Source organism: Bos taurus, chromosome 19, assembly GCF_002263795.3.
Source record: "Bos taurus isolate L1 Dominette 01449 registration number 42190680 breed Hereford chromosome 19, ARS-UCD2.0, whole genome shotgun sequence".
Lineage (NCBI taxonomy): Eukaryota > Metazoa > Chordata > Mammalia > Artiodactyla > Bovidae > Bos > Bos taurus.
In genome coordinates this window covers 57,224,102-57,245,566 of record NC_037346.1, presented here as the reverse complement: position 1 = coordinate 57,245,566, position 21,465 = coordinate 57,224,102, and the positions used below count along the sequence as shown (strand labels likewise).

General features: G+C 50.2%; 1 long non-coding RNA gene across 1 annotated transcript in view; it reads right to left on the bottom strand.

The window, feature by feature from the left end:
- LOC101907074 (uncharacterized) overlaps nucleotides 1-21,465 on the bottom strand; it is a 45,717-nt gene that overhangs the window by 1,683 nt on the left and 22,569 nt on the right. The window lies entirely within an intron of this gene.

Genomic DNA, 21,465 nt, shown 5'->3' with positions numbered 1-21,465 from the left:
CCCATTCCAGTATTCTTGCCTGGAAAATGCCATGGACAGAAGAGCCTGGAGGGCTACAGTCCATGGAGTCGCAAAGTGTCAGACACGACTGAGCGACTGGGCACACACCAGTCCCTCTGGTTCCAGCCCTGTCCAGGCACAGAGCCAGAACACCCTGGGGTCACCTTCCTCTGGGCCAAAGCCCACTCCTGTTCTGGACAGCATCTCCCCTCACCAGCTCTCAAGCTCCCACCCCTTCCTTGGGTCCCGTCCACAAAATGTCCCTGACCCGGACCCACGCTCTCCTCAAGGTTATTCCCCCTGAGCAAGTCCTGTTCCAAACAGTTTCTACCGGTTGCTCTTTGTAATTCCAGAACCTCCATTAATCATTCTTAAGCTCTTTGAATGCAGTATTTTCTCTAAGAACCGAAATTCCTTCCCCACTCGGCACCCTCCTGCCATCTCCAATTACCCACTCTCATCAGTCATTAACATAAAGCATTAGCATATCTATAACTTCCCTATACCTTGATTAATCTGGCTTGGAGTTTTCTCCCAGTCGCCCCTTATTGGCTGTGGAGTGATTGGGATGGGGGAGGGATGGCAAGGTGGGGTGTGGGGGGAACACCTCACCCAGTCTCAGGCTTAAGAGGTTAGAGCAGAAGCAGAGTCCTGATGTGATTAAACCCAACTCTCTTTATATAGTTGAGGAAACTGAAGCCAGAAGAGATGAAGTACGCCTCCTCCTACAACCACCCCAGGCAGCATCTCCCCAAATGTGCTTCCTACACTCTAGTTTCCAGAAATGCTCTGCAAAAAGTAAAGGCAATAAGGAGGTCGGGGAGGTCAGGGGAGGTCAGGGAAGGTCAGGGAGAGGTCAGAAGGTTCATAGAGCCCAGGGGACCTGCTGCTGCTGCTGCCGCTAAGTTGCTTCAGTCATGTCCGACTCTGTGGGACCCCAGAGACAGCAGCCCACCAGGCTCCCCCGTCCCTGGGATTCTCCAGGCAAGAACACTGGAGTGGGTTGCCATTTCCTTCTCCAATGCATGAAAGTGAAAACTGAAAGTGAAGTCATTCAGTCGTGTCCAACTCTTAGTGACCCCATGGACTGCAGCCTACCAGGCTCCTCCGTCCATGGGATTTTCCAGGCAAGAGTACTGGAGTGGGGTGCCATTGCCTTCTCCGAGGGGACCTGCAGTCAAGTCAATTTTGGAAAGCCAAACTATCACGTCACCCTCTTGGATATTCAGGCTTCCCAGGTCTCTCAGCAGTAAAGAATCTGCTTGCCAACACAGGGGACACGGGAGATGCAGGTGCGATCCCTAGGTCAGGAAGATCCCCTGGAGGAGGAAATGGCAACCCACTCCAGTATCCTCGCTTGGGAAATCCCCTGGACAGAGGAGCCTGGTGGGCTGCTTGACTTCTGGGACCTTAGTTTCCAGAGCAGGAATAGAATCTGTGCCCCCTTGCAGTGGAAGCGCAGGATCGTAGCCACTGGACCGCAGTTTCAGGTTTGCAGAAAAATTGATCGAAAAGTACAGAGCGTTTCAGATACTCCTTCTATCCTCCCCCACAGTCTCCCTTATTGTTTCTGTTTTGTGTCAGCGTTGCACATTTCTTTCAAGTGATGAACCAATATCGATACGTTATTATCAACCGACACCCATAGTTTACACTAGGGCTCACTCTTTGCGACGAATGCGTAATGACATGCATCTCTCATGAGTGCATAACACGGAACAGCTTCACTGCAAAAATCCTCTATGCTTCACCCATTCATCCTTCCTTCTCTCTCCCAGACCCCTGGCAATCAGTGCTCTTTTTCCTGTCTCCGTTGTTTTGCCTTTTCCAGAATGTCACATGGTTGAAATCATACAGCATTGCCATTGTTTTGATCCCTGTGGCCTGGCACTTCAGATGTGCTGCCAACGTGTGCCAGATACACAAATGGATGGACGAAAGGACCGAGTGATGCCCACATTCCGCGGGGCTCTGAGTTAAGGAGGAGGGAGCCTTTTCCTTATTTGGGATGAGAAGCCTTCACTTCATTCCCTTTTTTGCCCTCCCCTCCCCCAGCCTGACTCAGGTTCTCTATTCTCTTTAAATTATACAGGAATTTCCTCCTATGAAAGCTAATTTAGGCACCATAACGGAGACTATATTTAATGTAAATGGAAGAAGTAGAAGCAGAAGGATTTATGGTAATAATAACCTGCTTGTAATAACACAGAGTGGGTCACCTGCTTTAGAAACAGTGGATTAAAGAGAAAGGAAATTTACCTCCCCAAAGAACGTGGTGTCACCAGAAATCTGCCACCGCGCCAAGGCTTGGATGATCTTATTAAATCCCATAGATCTTGTGCTTTCCTATGGGAAGAAGGCCGCTGCATTCTCTGGCTTGTAAGAATGGCCTCAGTGAGACCCGAAGCGGAAATAAGGCAGGAGGGTAGAGGGCAGTGCTCCAAATGTCAGTGCCTGTTGGGCTGAGGACCCCTGTCTGTACGGAGTACTCCACGGGGCCACATGCTGCCAGGGAGTCCTGAGGGAGGGAGGGGGATTCTTGGCGCAAGGAGAACGGGGTGTAGAGCAGGAAGCAGGAAGCTGTCCACTTGTGATGGGTGGCTCTCACGCCACTGATCTGACCCTTGTCTGGCGCGGGTACCAGGGGAAGCCACCAGCAATCTTTCAGAAGGCTGGGATGCAGCAAAAGCAACGGTCAGCAGCGGCAGGAAGCTCTGATGAACGGGGAGCTTTGCACATTTAGAGAGTTGTTGCCTGTTGTTTTTTAGTCGCTATGTCATGTCCGACCCTTTGTGAACCCATGAACTGTAGCCCGCCAGGCTCTGCTGTCCATACAATTTTCCAGGCAAGAATACTAGAGTGGGTTGCCATTTCCTTCTCCAGGGGATCCGCTCAACCCAGGGATCCAACCCGCAGCACCTGCATTGTAGACTGATTCTTTCCCACTGGGCCACCTGGGGAACCCATATTTAGAGAGACTTGGGTTCAAATCCCAGCCCCACTCCTCACAACCCACATGATATTGAGCAAATTGTAAAACCTGACTTCATGCATGGGAAGCACTGAGCTGATTCTCAGTATGAGTTTATTCCCTTTAGGAGACTGGCCCCAGAATCCAAGTCACCCTAGCAGAGAGGAAGAAAGCCTCCAAGCTGTTGGCCAGATTCAGAGCCTGCACATTCTCCCCATGATGGAAGGGCCGGTGAACCCCCTCCTCGCCTTTTCCAGGGAGGCCTGCCCCCCAGCCCCTGCCTCCATGCCCCCTTGGGAAGCAGGGGAGAGTGCAGAGCCCTGCCTGCAGTTACCTTGAGCTCTGCAGTGGCTGTCCCCATCCGCAACCCCGCGCCTCCTCCTTCCTTCTTCACCTCCCCACCACCTTTCTGTGTTAATGGTTTGTTAGGAAATGGGTAATCTGGAGAGGATCATTAATGCAGTGAACAGAGATATTGCACGAAAGGATTCGGCAGCTTCTCTAGTGCACTGCGGCTTTTTTTAATGTGTTTGCTTGAATCGCCCCATTATGAAAATATCCTCATTGGAGAGAGACAGCAGGAAGGGGCACCATGCCTGGGGATGAAGGCAAAGCCAGGTGTGCTGAGGGAAAGGGGTGTCTTCCGAGAGTCCCCAAGAGCCCAGCCTGGGACCCCTTAAACGACCGTGTCTGCTTGGAGGTCTCCAGCCAAGATGGATGCTGTGACATCCTGGTCAGGAGACCAGTCATCTCATTGCAGGAGAAGAATCGGGACCTGAGTTCCTTTCCCGGGGCCTGGGTAAGGTATCATTTGCCAGGAAAAAAATGGAAAAAGGACAGGCCCGCCCCAGACCTTCACAGCAAGTTATGACTCATCTCTACCAAATCTTTGCTCATTTCTCATCTTCCAGTGGGTCCTCCCCCTGATGATCTTATTTAATCTGCAAGCTACTTACCCCTCATCCCACCCAACCATCCTGTCCCTCTTAAGTTTCCACTCTTTCTTTATCTTAATAGCAGTTACGACCTTCTGACATGCCACACGACTCACTAGGTTATTCGGATCCTCACTGAGTTCAGGTCCCCACTAGAATGTAACCCCACCGGGACAGTGACAGCTGTCTGTTCTGCTCATTGATGTATCCCAATGATTAGAGTGCTTTCAGATATTAGATGCTCAATACGTGCTTCTTGGATGAAGGCACGAATTTTGGCCTCAAAGGAAAGAGCTGGGCTTTGTCCCACCCCCTGAGGGTGACTGTGCCCCCCCTGAACTCAGAGGCCCTCTCGGGGTCTCTGCGGTTCTGGGGTGATCCTGCAGACAAGCCAGCCCTGGCTCCATCGTTCGGCTGACTGAGGCCCAGGTCCTCCTCCTGTGGTTTTCTCATCATCCCTGATATCTTTGCACTTCTTAATTAACATTAGCCTTGGAAGATCTCCTTTTCATTAGGGCCTCCTAATGAAGCCATTGTTCTCAGCACCATACACTCCCACCCCCACCCCAATCCAGCTCTCACGCCACCCGCCCTGTGCTGTGGGAATTGATTCCTATCTGGGCTTTCGGGCTGTAATGGGGTTCTCACTGGAGCCAGAGAAAATGATACAGAGCTCCAACAACAAAGTCAGGTGGAAAGGACTTCACGCATCCCCACGCTTGTCCAAACCAGAGCCCTGCCCTCCTCCAAAGCCTTGCCTTGTCCAGCCTCAGGTTACCAGGGCACAGGCCACCCTCTGTCATGCTTGAGCCCAGGTCCAGGGGCCCAGGTCACATCCTCTCTGCCTCCTCCCAACCCAAGTAGAAAGGGCAGGTTAGGTCGCCCTGCAGGCCTTTCATCTCCCACTTGCCCCGTTGCCCCCTGGGAGTATCCCAGCCAGGACTTCGACCTGACCCGGGACCTCAAAACCTTATTTTCATGTTCCTCTTGAGAGGCTCCTCTGAAACATGGGTGTCTAAGCCTGGAGTCTTCCGAAAGCAGAGCCGGAGAGGAAGACATGTGTGTGGGGGTTTTATTTGATAGGTGACCCTGAGGGAGCAGGAATGAAAAAGGGGAAGGAGAGCCAGGGAGCAGAAGCCGACTCTCGAGAAGGCCACTGCAAACCTGTTGCCATGAAAAGGAAAAAAGAGGAATGAGGTTTTTTTCTTTCCCTTTCCAGCGAACAAAAAGATAAAGAGAGCAGTGGGCAGGCCTGAACATTCCTAGTTTTTTTTAACTTTAACTGCCCCAGACTCTGCAGGTCTGTAATGAAGTTTGCTTTTCTGCCCGCTAACTCTGCAAGAGCTGTGCTTCGCACCTCTTTTCCTTTGACTCTATGCTAAACACAGCCCCCCTCTGGTGTTTATCCTTACAACACCCTTCCCCTTGTAGGGACAGATCAGAAAGCAGGCCGCGGGGCCACGGAACTGCCCAACTCAACTACTGGGTTGCTGACGCTGGCCTGTAACTGTCTTTGAAGCAATGCAAGGGGAAGAAGCCAAGAGCCTGACACCTTTGCTCCTCACAAAGCCTCCTGACTGTGAGCCCTCATCTTATGTAAGCCCTAGACTCCTCGTGGGGCGGGGGCTCAGTTCTTGAGTCGTGAGCCTACCGTGTTCCGCTCTCCACTGGCTGAGAATTAAAGCCACCTTTCCATTTCTTCCAAACTCTGTCTCCGTATTTTTTATTTGGCTTCTGTGTTCGATCCCTGAGTCGGGAAGATCCCCTGGAAGAGGAAATGGCAACCCACACCAGTATTCATGCCTGGAAAAGTCCACGGGCAGAGGAGCCGGGCGGGGCAGGGGCGCGGGGGCTACAGTCCGTGGGGTCACAAGAGTCGGACACAGCTGAGCAGGCACTGGCTGGCTGGGTGGAGAAAGCCAAGATTTTTGGCCAGAAACAAACCTGGGGGCCCCTTTCCCCCAGAACTTCTGAGAATTGTGGAGAACTGCTTCCTGGGATGGCACCCTGGCAGGATGGGGAGCCCAAGCCTGACCACCACCCCAGCATCCTCCCTGCAGTTGGCAGCCGGAACCCGGCGCCTGCAGAGCTCTGGTGGTAATCACGTGGCAGAGAGGAGCAGCCGTGGAGAAGCAGGAAGCTTCATGCCCTTGCTTGGGGCACCACCACATAAAACAGGGTGGAAGCCTGCAGGGAACTGTCTCAGGCCCGGATCAGAGGTGGGGGAGGCGATGTGGGTCAGGGACTAGACTGGCTGCTCAGTAGATAAATCTTCCTGCCGACCTTTGAGGAATGACTCATCACTTATGCCCAGGTGGGGAGTTTGTCTTCTGCATCCAAGCCCAAGTAAAGAAAGAAAGAGACGGTGGTACGAGTCTGAGGCTTTTTATATCGTTTCCCTGGGTTACCAGTCCAGCAGCCAGTGGGCCTGCAGAGGGACAGAGCAGGAGAGCCATCGGGAGACCATGGTCAGCCTCAGAGCGGGCTGGAGCAGAGAGCTCAGCCGCAGGGGTGGCAGGGAGGAGACAGGCAGTGCCAAAGTCCCCCCCTTGCCTCTGGCTGTCCTCCTGACCCTAAAAACCCGTACAGCCTGTCTGCCCTCAGCCTGGAATTAGGCTGGGCTCCAGAAGTGCTTTGAAAAAGTCTGCTGTTTGTACCAGATAGCTAGCGGGAAGCTGTCGTACAGCACAGGGAGCCCAGCTCGGTGCCCTGCGATGACCTGGAGGAGTGGGACGGTGGGGAGAGGAGGGAGGCTCAAGAGGGAGGGGCTGTGTGTGTACACACGGCTGATTCACATTGTTGTACAGCAGAAACTAACACAACATTGCAAAGCAATTACACTCCAACGTTTTAAAAAAATAAAAAGAAATGTTTACAGTCTGCCGTTTGGAGCTGGAGCGCTGGGGGTGCATCTTCTTATTGAAGCAGTACTGTGCATGGCCCGCCGGTCCCAGCTCAGCCCACGGGGAAGCTCAGGGAGGGAGTCAAGGGGCGGCCCCACAACACGGTCAGTGCAGCAGCGTTCCTGCAGAAAGCACAGTGACAGGAGGCCCCCTCCTCCCACCCCGTCACCCACTGGGCGGTGGAGCCAGGGGATTCCTAGAGCCAGAGCAAGCGCTTTAGCAAATGGGGAGCTCAGGGGAGCGACAAGGGCGAGGGCAACACTGTGGCGGTGGGGACTTCCCTGGTGGTCCAGGGGTTGAGAATCTGCCTCCCAATGCAGGGGACGGAGGTTCGATCCCTGGTTGGGGAAATAAGATCCCACATGCTGCAGGGCAGCTAAGCCGGCGCACCACAACCAAAGAAAGCCCGTGCACCACAGCAAAGACCTAACACGGCCAAAAGAAAAAAATTAAACATTGTGGCTGTGGGCTGGGTTGATGGGGAAGCCCTGCCCCAAGGATCGGAGGTCATCACAGAATGAGATGGCGCTAGTGGTAAAGAACCGCCCTGCCAGTGCAGGAGACACAAAAGACTCGAGTTTGATCCCTGGGTCGGGAAGATCCCTGGAGGAGGGCATGGCAGCCCACTCCAGTATTCTTGCCTGGAGAATCCCATGGACAGAGGAGCCTGAAGGGCTACAGTCCATAGGGTCACACAGAGTCAGACACGACTGAAGCAACTTAGCACAGCAGTCAGTAGCTCCTGGTGGCTAATGCTGATTCCCGAGCCTTCTGGATTGTCCATTTTGTTTGCTCAGCTGTTGGTTCCTAAAAGCTCCTCTTTTGAGGACCTTGTGCTCCACTGGGATTCCATCCCTGCCCCCCTTACCTCCTCAAGCCCCCAGCACAGCCTCCATTTTCCAGATGTGCACCCTGAGGGTCAGAATCCGCCAGCAAGTCAATGGCAAATTCTAAACCAGGACACAGAGCTTTGAACTCCCAGCCCACCCACCTACTCGCCAAGGAGCGGAAAGGGAACCCCGCGGTTAGGGGTAATGAAGGCTGCTGAGCCCCGGGCTTCAGGAGGGGAGGCTGGAGCACAACTTGGGGAAAATTACAGGTATCACTTTATTTTCCAGGGGCAAAAATAACCATGGAGAACGTCTGCAATTACAGCTCATCACCGCTGACTGTGCAACTGCAGTCTAAATACCTGGTAATCAGAAGACCGGAGACAATGAGATCTGGGCTTCATTTAGCACCTTTCCACTCCCCTGCCTCAAGCCTTGCTGGGCGGTGTGACGCTGGGAGCAGCCTTAGCAGACGCTCACGGCAACCTCTTCCCAGTCATTCTGCACAAAGAGCAGGCCACTGACCCTTGGCAGTCCGCAGACGTATCGATTCTTTATTTTATTTTTCCTCCAGAGTGTCATTGGGCCACCTTCTCAGCCCCGTGGTCTTTTTCTTTCCAGACACTCTGCTAAGCACTTTATTTTTTGAGTTTTTATTTTATATTGGAGTATATCTGATTAACAGTGTTGGGACTCAGCCATACATACACATGTATCTATTCTCCCCCAACTCCCCTCCCATCCAGGCTGCCACATAACATGGAGTAGAGTTCCCTGTGCTGGACAGTGGGTCCTTGTTGGTTATGTTTTAAATATAGCAGTGTGCACATGTCCAGCCAAAACTCCCTAGCTATCATTTCCTCCCATTCTTCCCCACTGGCAACCATAAATTCTTTCTCTAAATCTGTAAGCCTGTTTCTGTTTTATAAATAAATTCATTGGTATCATTTCTTTCTTTCAATTTATTTATTTGGTAGAACCAGATTTTAGTTATGGCACGTGGGATCTAGTTCCCTGACCAGGGATCGAACCCAGGCCCCCTGAATTGGGAACACATAATCTTGGCCACTGGGCCACGAGGGAAGTCCTTGTATCATTTCCTTTCGGAGTCTGCGTATAAAGGGTGCCACACCTTTATGCATTCTCCTTCTCTGACTTACTTCACTCGGTATGATAACCTCTAGTTGCACTCATGTTGCTGTACATGGCATTATTTCATTCTCTATTAATGGCTGAGTAATATTCCATTGTATATATGCCCCATATCTTCTTTATCCATTCCTCTGTCAATGCACCTCCCTCTGTCTTTTCCATTGATCTTTTACTAAACATTTATTGAGTGTCCCCCATATACTAGTTGTGGAGAGAGGAGCAGGGTACCCGGCACTGGGCAAGCCAGCCAAGGCCCTGTCTTCATAACGATTATATTCAAGTCGGGGAGACAGCCAACAAGCAAAGCAACATATGACTGGAGGAATGGCAGCATGATGCAAGAGTGAGAAGTGACGAGGCCGTGGGCAGCCCCGGGAGGACACTTGAGGGAGGTCCACGAAGGCAGCTCTGAAGAGGCAAAAGGTCAGCTGAGACCCAAGGATGCGAAGGAGCTGGTTATGACTAAAAACTGGGGGAGCAGCAGGTGCAAAGGCCCTGGGGTGAGAAAGAGTCTGCCTGGCTCTCAGGAGTGTGGAGAGGCCAGTAAGTACCTGGAACTCAGTGAGAAAAAAAAAGAAAAGGGCAAAAATGGGCTTGAAAGCTAGCAGAGAATAGACCATGTCGGGCAAAGGAGCTTGGATCTGAAGACCTTGGATGGGTTTTTACCAAAGGAATGACACGATCTGATTTATATTTGCAAAATCTCTCTGTGGCTGCCGCGTGGGGAACGGACAGAGAAAGGACAAGCATTTGTCAGGGGGACCAGCTAGGCGCTGCTGCAGTGACCCTGTGGTGACAAAGGAAAGGCCACGTGACAAGAGGGATATTTGTGCAAATGTAATCTGGGGGTAGAGCTCCTGGGAATCACTGATGAAGCAGACTTGGGGGTGGAAAAGATGTCTCCCAGGTTTCTGGCTGAGTAGCTGGGTGGCTGAGAAGGCAGTTTACCAAGACAGGCATATTGGCCAAAGGCATACACGAATAGGCAGTGCTGGTCTGCAGCCTCAGAACATCTCTCGTCCTTCCCTTGACCTTCTCTGTATCACAGGACATCTAACCCCAGAAGACACCAGAACCTGGGTCAGCCGGGTTCAGCCAATGAGAGACACATTGGGAGGAGACTGGAGGGCCGGAAGAAGCGTGGAGCTAGGATGGGTCTCTCCCTCTCCGGGCCTTGGGCAGAGTTTCAAGGAAGTTGAGGAGGCAGCTACATCTTCTCTGAGGCTCCAGTTCCCACCGGGCAGCCCTCCATGGCTGCAACTTTCACCAAGTCATCCCGGCCCTGGGTTAACCCCGCCTCTCCCCCAGGGCCCTCCATCCCACCAACAGTCACAGCTTTCTGTGCTTTAGTCAAAGCTATGGTTTTTCCAGTAGTCATGTATGGATGTGAGAGTTGGACTATAAAGAAAGTTGAGCGCCGAAGAATTGATGCTTTTGAACTGTGATGTTGGAGAAGACTCTTGAGAGTCCTTTGGACTGCAAGGCGATCCAATCAGTCCATCCTAAAGGAAATCAGTCCTGAATATTCATTGGAAGGACTGATGCTGAAGCTGAAACTCCAATATTTTGGCCACCTGATTCGAAGAACTGACTCATTGGAAAAGACCCTGATGCTGGGAAAGATTGAAGGCAGGAGAAGGGAACGACAGGATGAGATGGTTGGAGGGCATCACCGACTCGATGGACATGAGTTTGAGCAGGCTCCGGGAGTTGGTGATGGACAGGGAGGCCTGGCGTGCTGCAGTCCATGGGGTCGCAAAGAGTCAGACACGACTGAGCAACTGAACTGAACTGCGCTCCTGACTGGACCCTGACTGGTACACGAAGTGTCTGGTCGAGGTGGGAGGTGCAGCACTGGCCTGTGTCAAGTTTAAATTTTTGTTCCTGTATTGATTCTATTCCCTAGGGCTTCAGCCTCAAATAAGCAGAGTTAACCACACCCCCTTTGGAACATAAAACTACAAAATCTAAAGGCTCGAAGACACCTTAGAGATATCCTAGCCCTAACACCTGCTTAATGCTGGAATCTCCTTTATAATGTCCAACCAAATAGTCTTAAGCCTAAGCTGATTGCCTTCAGTGATGATGTACGAGTTAGCTATTAGAGCAATAATGCTGTGTAACAAACCACCCCCAAAACTCAGTGGCTCAAAAATAACAGGCTTTTATTTTTGGATTGTTCTGCTCCAGGCTAAGGATTGGCTAAACTTGGCTCCAGTTGGGTTCTATTGTGTCTATACATATGTCTATACACTGACCATGTATATACATTCATATACATGTTTATATATGTATATGTATGTGTATATATTATGTCTTATTATGATTATGTCTATACATTCTCTTCGGGCCAGAATCAACCCTGAGCATTCTTCTAAGAGCAGATCAAGGGCGCTCAGGAGGGCCAACCAAACCAAACAAGCATACAGGAGGCCTCCGTTTAGATCATGTCTGCCAAAGTTCCATTGGCCAAAGCAAGTCGGACGGCCAAGAGCAGCAGCAATAGGGCGGGAAAATGCACTCCGTGAGATCACTCAACAAAAGGAGGGCACGAAGAACGGAAAGCGGGGATGTCCAGGCGTTCAGTGCTAAGACCACCAGGTCCGGTGGTCTTCCCGGGTGGTCCAGTGGAAAGAATCTGCCTTGCAATGCAGAGGACACCAGTTCGATCCCTGGTCAGGGAACTAAGATGCCAGCTGTTGCGGAGCAACTAAGCTGGTGTGCCACAACTGGAGAGTCTGGGCACTGCAACTAAAGGTCCCGCATGACGCACCAAGTGTCCTGCACGCCGCAACTCGGATCTAATGCAGCCTAATAAATTAAAAAAAAATTTTTGTTTTTTCAAGTGAGAGCAATAACCCAGTCCACTGTACATAGGAAGCTTACTCTTGACTCTTGAGCTGAAATATTCCTGTCTATGCTGGGCCGAGGTTTCCAGTTAGAGACACAGGAAATGTATCTCCTTTCCTCCACGTGATAGATAACCTTCCAAGTGTCTAGAGCTAACTAGCCCCTTTGGGTTCTTCCCTCACATGAGCCTGATTCCTCCGCAGACGTGATTTTCATTCCCTTCATCATGGTCACTTCCCTCTGAACATGGTCCAGTTTCATCTTTATTACACCTCGTGGCTGACGTCTATAACCACCCTTGGGACTTCCCTGGCCGTCCAGGGGCTAAGACTTTGCCTTCCAACAGTGGGGGTGCAGGTTTGATCCCTGGTAGGGGAGCTAAGATCCCCTCAGGGCCACAAATGCAAAACAGAAAACAGAAGCAATATTGCAACAAATTCAATAAAGACTTTAAAAATGGTCCACACTAAAAGTAAATCTTAACAAATAATAACATAACTGCCCTTGATGCTATGCACAGCGAAGTGGATTCCTGCCCCCGTGACAGGAAATCACAGCCGTGGCACTCAGCCGACGTAAGCAAGAGAAACCAGGCGCCTCCAAATCAAAGGGTTTTCTAGGTTCACGTGTGTGCGTGCTCAGTCGTGCCTGACTCTGCAACCCCACGGACTGTAGCCTGCCACGCTCCTCTGTCCATGGGAATTCCATGGACATTCTTGGCAAGAATACTGGAGTGGGTTGCCACGCCCTCCTCCAGGGGGTCTTCCCGACCCAGGGATCAAACCCATGTCTCCTGCTTGGCAGGTGGATTCTTCATCAGAGCCACCAGGGAAGCTCTTTTCTAGGTTTATATCACCCACTCAAACGGTTTCCCCTCTTACCCTGAACCCCTCAGTCCTCATGGACCCTCCAGGCCTGTGTTTGCTGACAAACTGATTCTGGTCCGCAGCTTTTGATCCACAGATGGAGGTCGCATCTCTATCTGGACGATGAGGACCCAGAAAACCATGAGGGGTGCCTGCCATCTCTGCGTGTGGAATCTTTCCAAGGATCACAACACCGGGAGCCAGGTTCTGGGGGCCCCTCCATCCACACTGGGGTGTGGCTCAGGGGCTCAGGTGGCTATGTCCACAGACACTCAGCCCACTTTAAGGGGATGAGGGCTGAGTTTTCCCTAAAACGGCCCCCACCTGCTCACAAACCTGGGTGAGGGACCCCAGCACCAGTGTGAGATTATAGAATATGTTAACAGCGGCTGTCCACACTGATGTGGGCTGTCCAGGGAGAGGGCTTCCCAGACACACACACACACACACACACACACACACACACAGAGGTAGGAACACTACAGGATTTCCAGAACCTTTAGAAAAGCGGAGAGCTGATCTGCAGTCTCCTGCCTCTGACCTGTGGATCCTCATATCCAGGCAGGAAAGAGGCAGCAGTGACTGAGGAACAGTGTGAGGAGGGTTTAATCGAGAGGACGGCACAGGGACTTCCCTGGTGCCCAGTGGGTGGACAGGTCTGAGATACATGCCCTGCTGCCCGTGACACGGCGTACCAGCGTCCTGCAGCTGTGACCACGCGCTCCTGTTGGTTCTCCTACTTCCCTGTTTGACTGCTCTGTTGTTCCTGCTCCCAAGGGTAGGTAACTTCCCCAAGTTAATAATCTGCTTGCAGGCCCTGGTCTTGGGACCTGCTGTGAGGGGGGTGAAAGAAGAGGGAAGAATATCCAGGCAGCAGGAACAGAGACCCAAGGGACGGGCGGGCCTTGGTGCCTCTGAAGACTCCCAGAAGGACTGAAGGATAGGACTGGAGTCTTAAAGAAGGGGGAGAAGTGGCGGGAGAGGCAGGACCTTCTGGGCAAGGCCCGAGAGCTCAGACTGCAGCCCAAGGAAGGCAGGACCCTGTTCGAGCGAGGAGTCGGGCGAATTCACGTGACCAGGTTGGCCTTTGGGTTGAGATCAAAGGGAAGATCGTGGCCTGAGTTCGTTCAGTCAAGTCTCTGCATCATTCCCTTCTTGTCTTCTTTCCTCCTTCCTTTTTTAAAGGCATCATTTTTTCTGAGTCAGAATCCATTGTGTTTCTTTTTGTCGTTTTATTTTTTAATAAATGTATTAATTTATTTTTGGCTGCACTGGGTCTTTGTTGCAGCACACGGGTTTCTCATCGAGATGGCCACGGCTTCTCTTGCTGTGGCTCCCGGGCTCCGGGGCGCAGGCTCAGTAGCTGTGGAGCACACGGCACATGGAATCTTCCCAGACCAGGGATTGAACCCGTGTCCCCTCCATTGGCAGGCAGACCCCTAACCACTGTGTCACCAGGAAAGTCCCCTTCCTTCTTTCTTTCTTAACTTGGCTCCTCCCCGCCACCTTCTTTTCTCTTTGCTCCCACGAACCTCTGACCTCTCAGTCTGCCTCCCCAGCTTTCCCCTTAGTTAACGAGACAGTGAAGAAAGGAGCAAAAATGCGAGGCGGTGGAGCGATAGCGACTGGAATTTCTGAGCTCCTTCAGGGCAAAGGTCTGAGAAACTCAAGTGCACTGGCGGGGTGACGGGGCAACATTTGAAACTGGGGCTGTAAGGAGAGTTCTGAGATGCGTGTTGGCCGTGATTGCATCATGAAGCCAAATTGCAAGAGTCCGACAAAGAAGGAATCCCTGTCTCTGGGTGTGGGGACAAGGATTCAGGGAGAAGCAACAGGGAGAGACTGAGCTTTGCAGCCACCACGCCTGGCTTCTCTCTAACCTCCCCTGCAAGTGACCACAGGCAAGTTACTCGGCATCTCTAAAACTCAGACCCCTCATTTAGGAAAATGGAATAACAATACAAAGCTCACATGACCGAGGACTCTTGGCCGCAAGTAACAGAAACACTCACAGACTAGTTGAAAACCCAGAGGGAAATCAACTCTCCTAGAACACAAGGAGGGAGGTTTGGTAGTTTCCAGAAAGAACAGACTGGGGGCCTTTGCACCAACGGTTTCCTGTGCCTGGACCACTCCCCTCCCACCCTGCCCCGCACCATACCCTCCAAACTTGATTCAAGTGACTGCTCCTCCTGTCTCCCAACTCATAGCTGAAAAGTCACCTTCTCTAGGACAATCCACCCACTGCTCTATCTAAAGAAGCTCTTCAGTTGCTCCATACCCATCACTTACTTATTTTTCTGCAAAGAACTTATTATAATCAGTACTTTTAAAATTTGTTTACTTGTTTATAGTCTAATGCTCACCAAAATTTAACCAACTCTACACCCAGCCAAACTACCTACGGAGGAAAAATAGCACCTGGGGCATCCGAAAATTCAGAAACTTTACCTCTTTTTCTAAAGAAATGACTAGAGGAAGTCCTCTAACACAGTGAACAGGATACTGAGGAAGAGAGAAAAAGCAAAACTCCCAGTAAAGGAAACCCCCAGATTCTGGTGGTGGACGTCACCCACAAAATCTTTAAGAAGAGCTCAATGTTGTCTAAGCAATTGAGAGACTTAATAAGAAATCAAAAGATATTTATGAAATGATGAGGAAGGTAACTTTTCTCCCCAAAAGAACTTAAAGTGTACACTTAAATACTCCAAAAACTAAATTGTGTTAATACCAAACAATCATGACCTCAATCTAAGCATGATTTCAAAGAATTGATGGAGAATACAAAAAGATACCCTATTTGATTTCTTGCGTTTACTTCATTTGTTACTTATTTATCTTGGCTGCGCTGGGGCTTAGCTGTGGCTCTCGGGACCTTCGCTGCGGCATACGGTCTTCTTAGTCGTGGCTCTAGTTCCCTGACCAGTTCAAAGCCAGTCCGCTTGCACTGAGAGCTTGGCGTCTGAGCCACCGGACCAGCAGGGAAGTCCCCGGTCTATTTGATTTCATTGTGCGTTTCCTTTACGTTTGTGCACATTGGTTGTGATATAAGAGGGAGAGAAAAGAAAACACAACCCCTCTGTATTTCCTAGTTCACTGGGGAAAACAATATTTACTTCATCACCAACACACAAAGGCTGTTGATTAGATTCCAACTTTGAAGACGAATCTGTAGATAAAACCAGGGTGACAGATGTGGTTAAAGAACAGAATGTAAATGTCATCAATTTTGACAACATAAAAGTAAAGATAAAGCTGGCAGAAGTTGGGACGTTAAAAGGAGTGGGGAGGAAAGGAGATAGGAAGGATAGGAAACAAAATAATATCCTCGACTTGGGACTTCCCTGGAGTCCAGTGGTCAAGACTCCGAGGTTCCAGGGCAGGGGACACAGGTTCGATCCCTGGTCCGGGAACTAAGATCCCACATGCTGCACGTGACCAAAAAGTAAAATATAAAATAAATAAATAAAATTCTCATCCCACAGAGTAAGCACTCAAGAATTACCGTCTCATGTTAAGAGAATAAGAACTGGGTATTTTAAGTGTGTTCTTTAAAATTGTGAAGGTAACTAGTGTGAGAAATAAATATAATTACCAAAAATAAAAGGAAATGAGTGGGAAGAGAAAACTACTACATCTTTCACAGTAGGGAATCAGTACAGGTTTGAAATTAACAAAAACAAAAAAGGAGAAATATTACCGTATTAGAGATCGATGAAGACAACAAAAAAAATAGTGGTTGCCTTTGAAAGATTAAACTACACATGCGGATTCCTAGGAAGTTCTTTATGATCAGTTGACTGAAAAGAAAAGAAATCGGATCTGCTTACAGACGGTTCTGCGTGATACACTGGCACCAACCAGAAGTGAACAGGGCATGCCCGATTGACAGTAACTCTGAAAGGGACGCCCCTGGCGGTCCAGTGGCTGAGAGTCCAAGCTTAACACAGGGGTTCCAGGTTCAACCCCTGGTCAGGAAACTAGACCCCACACACGGCAACTGAGAGTTCACACAACCCAGCTAAAGACCTCGCGTGCCACAAGACCGAAGAGCGTGTCCTGCTGGGCATGAAGAATCTAGTTCCCTGAAGCGAAAGTGAAAGTCCCTCAGTCGTGTCTGACTCTTTGGGACCCCGTGGACTATTCAGTCCCTGGAGTTCTCCAGGCCAGAATACTGGAGTGGATAGCTGCTCCCTTCTCCAGGGAATCTTCCCAACCCAGGGATCAAACCCAGGTCTTCCACATGGCAGGCAGATTCTTTACCAGCTGAGCCACCAGGGAAGCCCAGAAATACTGGAGTGGGTAGCCTATCCCTTCTCCAGGGGATCTTCCCAACCCAGGAATCGAACCAGGGTCTCCTGCATTGCAGGCAGATCCTTCACCAGCTGAGCCACCAGGAGAGTTCCTTGACCAGGGATGAAACCTGGGCCACAAGCATTGGGAGTGCAGAGTCTCAACCACTGGACCACAGGGGAAGGCCCTCCCTCACCATTAGAGCTCACAACTCTCATGGCACTTTTACTTCCTGTCCCCTCAACTTCAGACTCTACAGATTTCAAGGCCCTTGGATCCAAGAAAGAAAGCTCCCATGAGAACAGAATAAAGATTCCTATGAATTAGAAGTTGAGACTGACACACGATCATTCTCTTGTAAATAAACAAAACAAGAAGTTTCTCTCTCTCTTTTTCTTTTCCAACCAGGGATTGAACCCGTGGCCCCTGCAGCGGAAGCGCAGGGTCTTAACTGCTGGACCTTCAGGGACGTCCCCAGAGAGTCGCTCTTCCAATCACCAAGGAGAACGGAGGTTTCTGCTACATGAGGAGGACCGGGAACCCAGGAAATTCTCCGGGTGACTACTGGATAGGCTACCCACTCCAGTAGTCTTGGGCTTCCCTGGTGGCTCAGCTGGTAAAGCATCTACCTAGTACTCCCATGTCTAAGAGAAGTACCATGAATACGGAACGGGCGGTGGGAAACAGTTACAAATATCAACTACGGCCTCACAGAGACAAGAACTGTAGAAACCATGAATCTCTTCTTCCTTGATTGTTACCTATCGACCTGTTATGTATTTGTGAATATTAACTAATTTCTTTTCCCTCTCCTTCCTCTTTTTGATTTTCTAAGAAAGATGGTGATTCACTTTTTGTTTGGCCTTTTTTTTAATTATTTTTTCTTGAAGTAGAGTTGAATTACAAAGTTGTGTTAATTACTGCTATACAGCAAAGTGACTCAGCCATACATGCATATTCATCCTTTTTCACATTCTTTTCCATTATGGTGCATCACAGGATAGTAATATAGTTCCCTGTGCTATTCAGTAGGACCTTGATGTTTACCCACGCTATATATGATTTTTGTATCTGAAAATCCCAAGCTCCCAATCCAGCCTTCTCTCATTTCCCTCCCCCTTGGCAATTACCAATCTCTATGTCCCTGATTCTGTTTCTGTTCCATAGGCTTATTTGTGTCTTATTTGGTCTTTAAGTTATAGAATATTCAGATAGGATTTTGACCATATTTGAAGGGTAATCAACCTCACTCAGAAATGATACCATGACTGTCACCCAAAGGTGGATATAATGGCTGTTAGGGTTTTGTATCTCCTGTTTTCGAGAGCAGGCTTCCCAGGTGGTTCAGTGGTAAAGAATCTGCCTGCCAATGCTGGAGACACAGGAGATGCAAGTTCCATCCTTGGGTCGGGACGATCCCCTGGAGTAGGAAATGGCAAACCACTCCAGCATTTTTGCCTGAAAAATCCCAAGGACAGAGGAGCCTGGTGGGCTACAGTCCATGGGGTCACAAAGAGTTGGACACAACTGAGCAACTGAGCACGTTTTTGAGGACAAGTTGAGGGTCTTTGTAAAAAGATAGCTGCACCTGGCAAGGAAAAGGCATAAATCTCGTGTTGTCATCATTCGATGGAGTTCACGTGTGTGTGGAAGGCTGTGGATGCTATGTAGCCAAAAGGATGGACTGCATAGGTCATTAGGCTATTGTCTCTCAACTCCAAGTTCATCCTTCTAGACTCGGCGTTGGGATGGGACTCGGGCTGGGACTTTGCACCTGCTCTGCCAGCTGACTCCCTGTTGGTTTCTGCCAAGAAAAGAACCAGAGAGCAGCCAGAGGGCGGGAGCGGGGAGAAGGGATGCACTCTGCCTATCTTCTCGCTCTTCTTGTCTGAATCCCTCTGTCAACAGATCTCCACCCCAGCAGGAGCAGTTCACGCCAGTATCTAGTTTTTTATGCCATGAGCCTCATCAAAGGGCCCTTCAAACACATCAGTACCAGTCAGCCAGTGCCCCTGCGCAGAAGTCTGAGCCCAGCTCCGTGCTACGCCTTCTTCAAGCTTCTGGGGTCAGATAAGCCCAGCCTCCCGCCTGTGTTCCGCAAGCTGTAGGACCGACAGCTTCTTTCTGCAGCTACTATATCCATGTTTTCTTTTTATCTTTTCAGTCTTACAATTCATGTTGAGTTAATTCTCTATATTAAATCTCTGTTAAAATAACTAAGGAGGTTTCGATTTTCCTGATCAGACCTTGACTGGTAGGGGGTGGACAACTGGAACTTTTGATTATAAGCCTCCTCCACAACCAGAAATTTTTAAAATTCTGAATAGGTACTACTTCTGAGTAATCTGTTAAATTCAGTGCTATAACTGTTGTGAGAATGCAGCAACAGAAGATCATCTGAAAGGAAAACCACCTCAACCTCAGATGGGTTACGGAGGACTCCCTGGAGGAAGTGACATCCAAGCTGAATGTAAATAGTGACCTGGGATTAACCAGATAGAGTGTGGGATAGTGAATCAGGCGTAGAGAACAAAAGGCACGTTCAAAGGGAGGATGCAACACGGGCCTCGTGTTACCTTCATGGAAGAGTTTGGCTGAAGTTCCTAGAATGACGAGACCACAGAAAGACAAATATCATTTATATGTGAAATCTAAAAAAAGTTATACAACTGACCTTTACAAAATAGAAACAGATTCACATGTATAGAAGACAAACTTATGGCTTTTCCTTATGGAAAAGGGGGTAGGAAGGGATAAATTAGGAGTTTGGGATTAACATATACACACAATTATATCTAAAAATAGATAACCCACAAGGCCCCACTGTATAGCACAGGGAACTGTCTTCAGTACCTTGTAATAAACTACAGTGGGAAAGAATCTGATAAAGAATAGATCTGTGTGTGTGTGTGTGTGTTTGTGATCACTGTGCTGTACACCTGAAATTAACACAACATGGCAAATCAACTATACGTCAATTTTAAATAAATAAATACAGGTTCTTAAAAAATAGAATGTCAAGACTTGCGGCTGGAAGGGTGAGAGGGGGTCCAGTCAGGAGGGTCTGTATACGTATCCCTGGTGATGAGTTGGGACATTTTCCTGAGGAGAGCATTAAAGAGCTGTCAGAGGAGGGGCATGATCACATCTGTGGGCCACAGGCATCCCCAGTGTCCTTGCACTGACCTTGAGCCCCTGGCCCTTGCTCTTAGCCTCTTCACAGCCGGACTCAGGACTGAGCTCCAGATGGCCCTGTCCCCCCAGGCAGGCCCTCAGAACACATCTGCTCTGGGCCTCTGCCCCGAGAAGCCTGGTGAGAGCGCTAGTTAGCTGATAAACTGATTCACAGTGAAGTGTTAGCAAAGGAGCAACCGGTTGATCCCTCCTCGGGGATATTTCCATTTTAATGGAGGCTCAGTTGACAAATATTTACTGAATGGTCTATTACAAGCAAGAAACCATGGGAAGCTCCTAGGGGGAGTCAGGGCTTGACCTAAATAAATCAGTCTCTAATGATAGAACTTGAGTTCATAGGAAACATACTGGAGGCAGCAGATAACCTTCCTTATCTCTGGTTAAACCACAGCAGTACCCATCTTGGTCTGCCCCAAAATGCCCCAGTCACCCTAACTCCAACTCCTTCTTCCACTTGGGGCGGCAGAGGTTGTTTAACTACCGCCACCCTAAGTGGGGCTCAGAATCCAACCCTGCTTTATACTCTGGGATCTCCAGGTCTCCCGAGTACAAGGCTCCAGCCCCCTCCATTGCTCAGTCTCTGCAAACCTCTCCCCGCCCCACCCCGCCCCTCCTTGGGCACACAGATGGAGGGCATCCTGGGCTCCCAGCGCTACACCAGGGCTGCAGGACAGGAAGCAGGGGGTGTGGAAGGATGAACTCCAAAGAGGGCTGTCACGCAGCCTGCGCTTCAGTTCAGTGTCAGAAGGGTCTCCTTTGAGAAGTGTAGCCTCTCGGCCTGGCCCTCGTCCGCCAACTTCTCGGACAGCAGACCAAAATCAGAAAGGAGGATGGGAAACCGGATGAGAGGAGGAACGCCAGGAACGGTGAGCGGGCCTTTCCCAGCTGCGGCGCTCCAAGTCCTCTCTCTCACCCCCGCTCACGGTCAGGCCGCCCTCACGTGTCCCCGGGTTCATCCTCCCGTACCTGCCCCCCTCCCCAACCCCACACCTTCACTCTCACCTGTCTGCAGCTCTTGTCCTGGGGACACCAGGGAACTGGGAGTCAGGACTCCAGGGGTCTTTCGACCAGTTCACTACGTCTCACCCAGGGGAATCCCTGCCTAAGCCTTGGCTCTGTTCCCTGGAGTCTTCCTCCCCGTCTCTAAAACAGGAACAATCCAGGCACCTTAATCTTGGCTCCATCACCCCAGCTCAAGACCCCAGTTTCCATCCATTAAGAAACACTGACATCTAGTGGTCATAGAAGGAACCTGCAGCACAGACTCACCCTCCAAGGAGAGAGATGGTAGAAGTATCTAGAAACAGAAAGACCACCCTGTCCATCCCACGTTTCCCTCTGCAACTTCCCTCCCTCTCCCCTCAACGTGCTCCCAAGGTCGCCAAGACAGCCTGAGCTTCAAGAACCAGCGCTGAAATGACCACAGGGTGCCTGGTTCTTGCTAGAGACGACCCGGAAGCATCCTGGGTG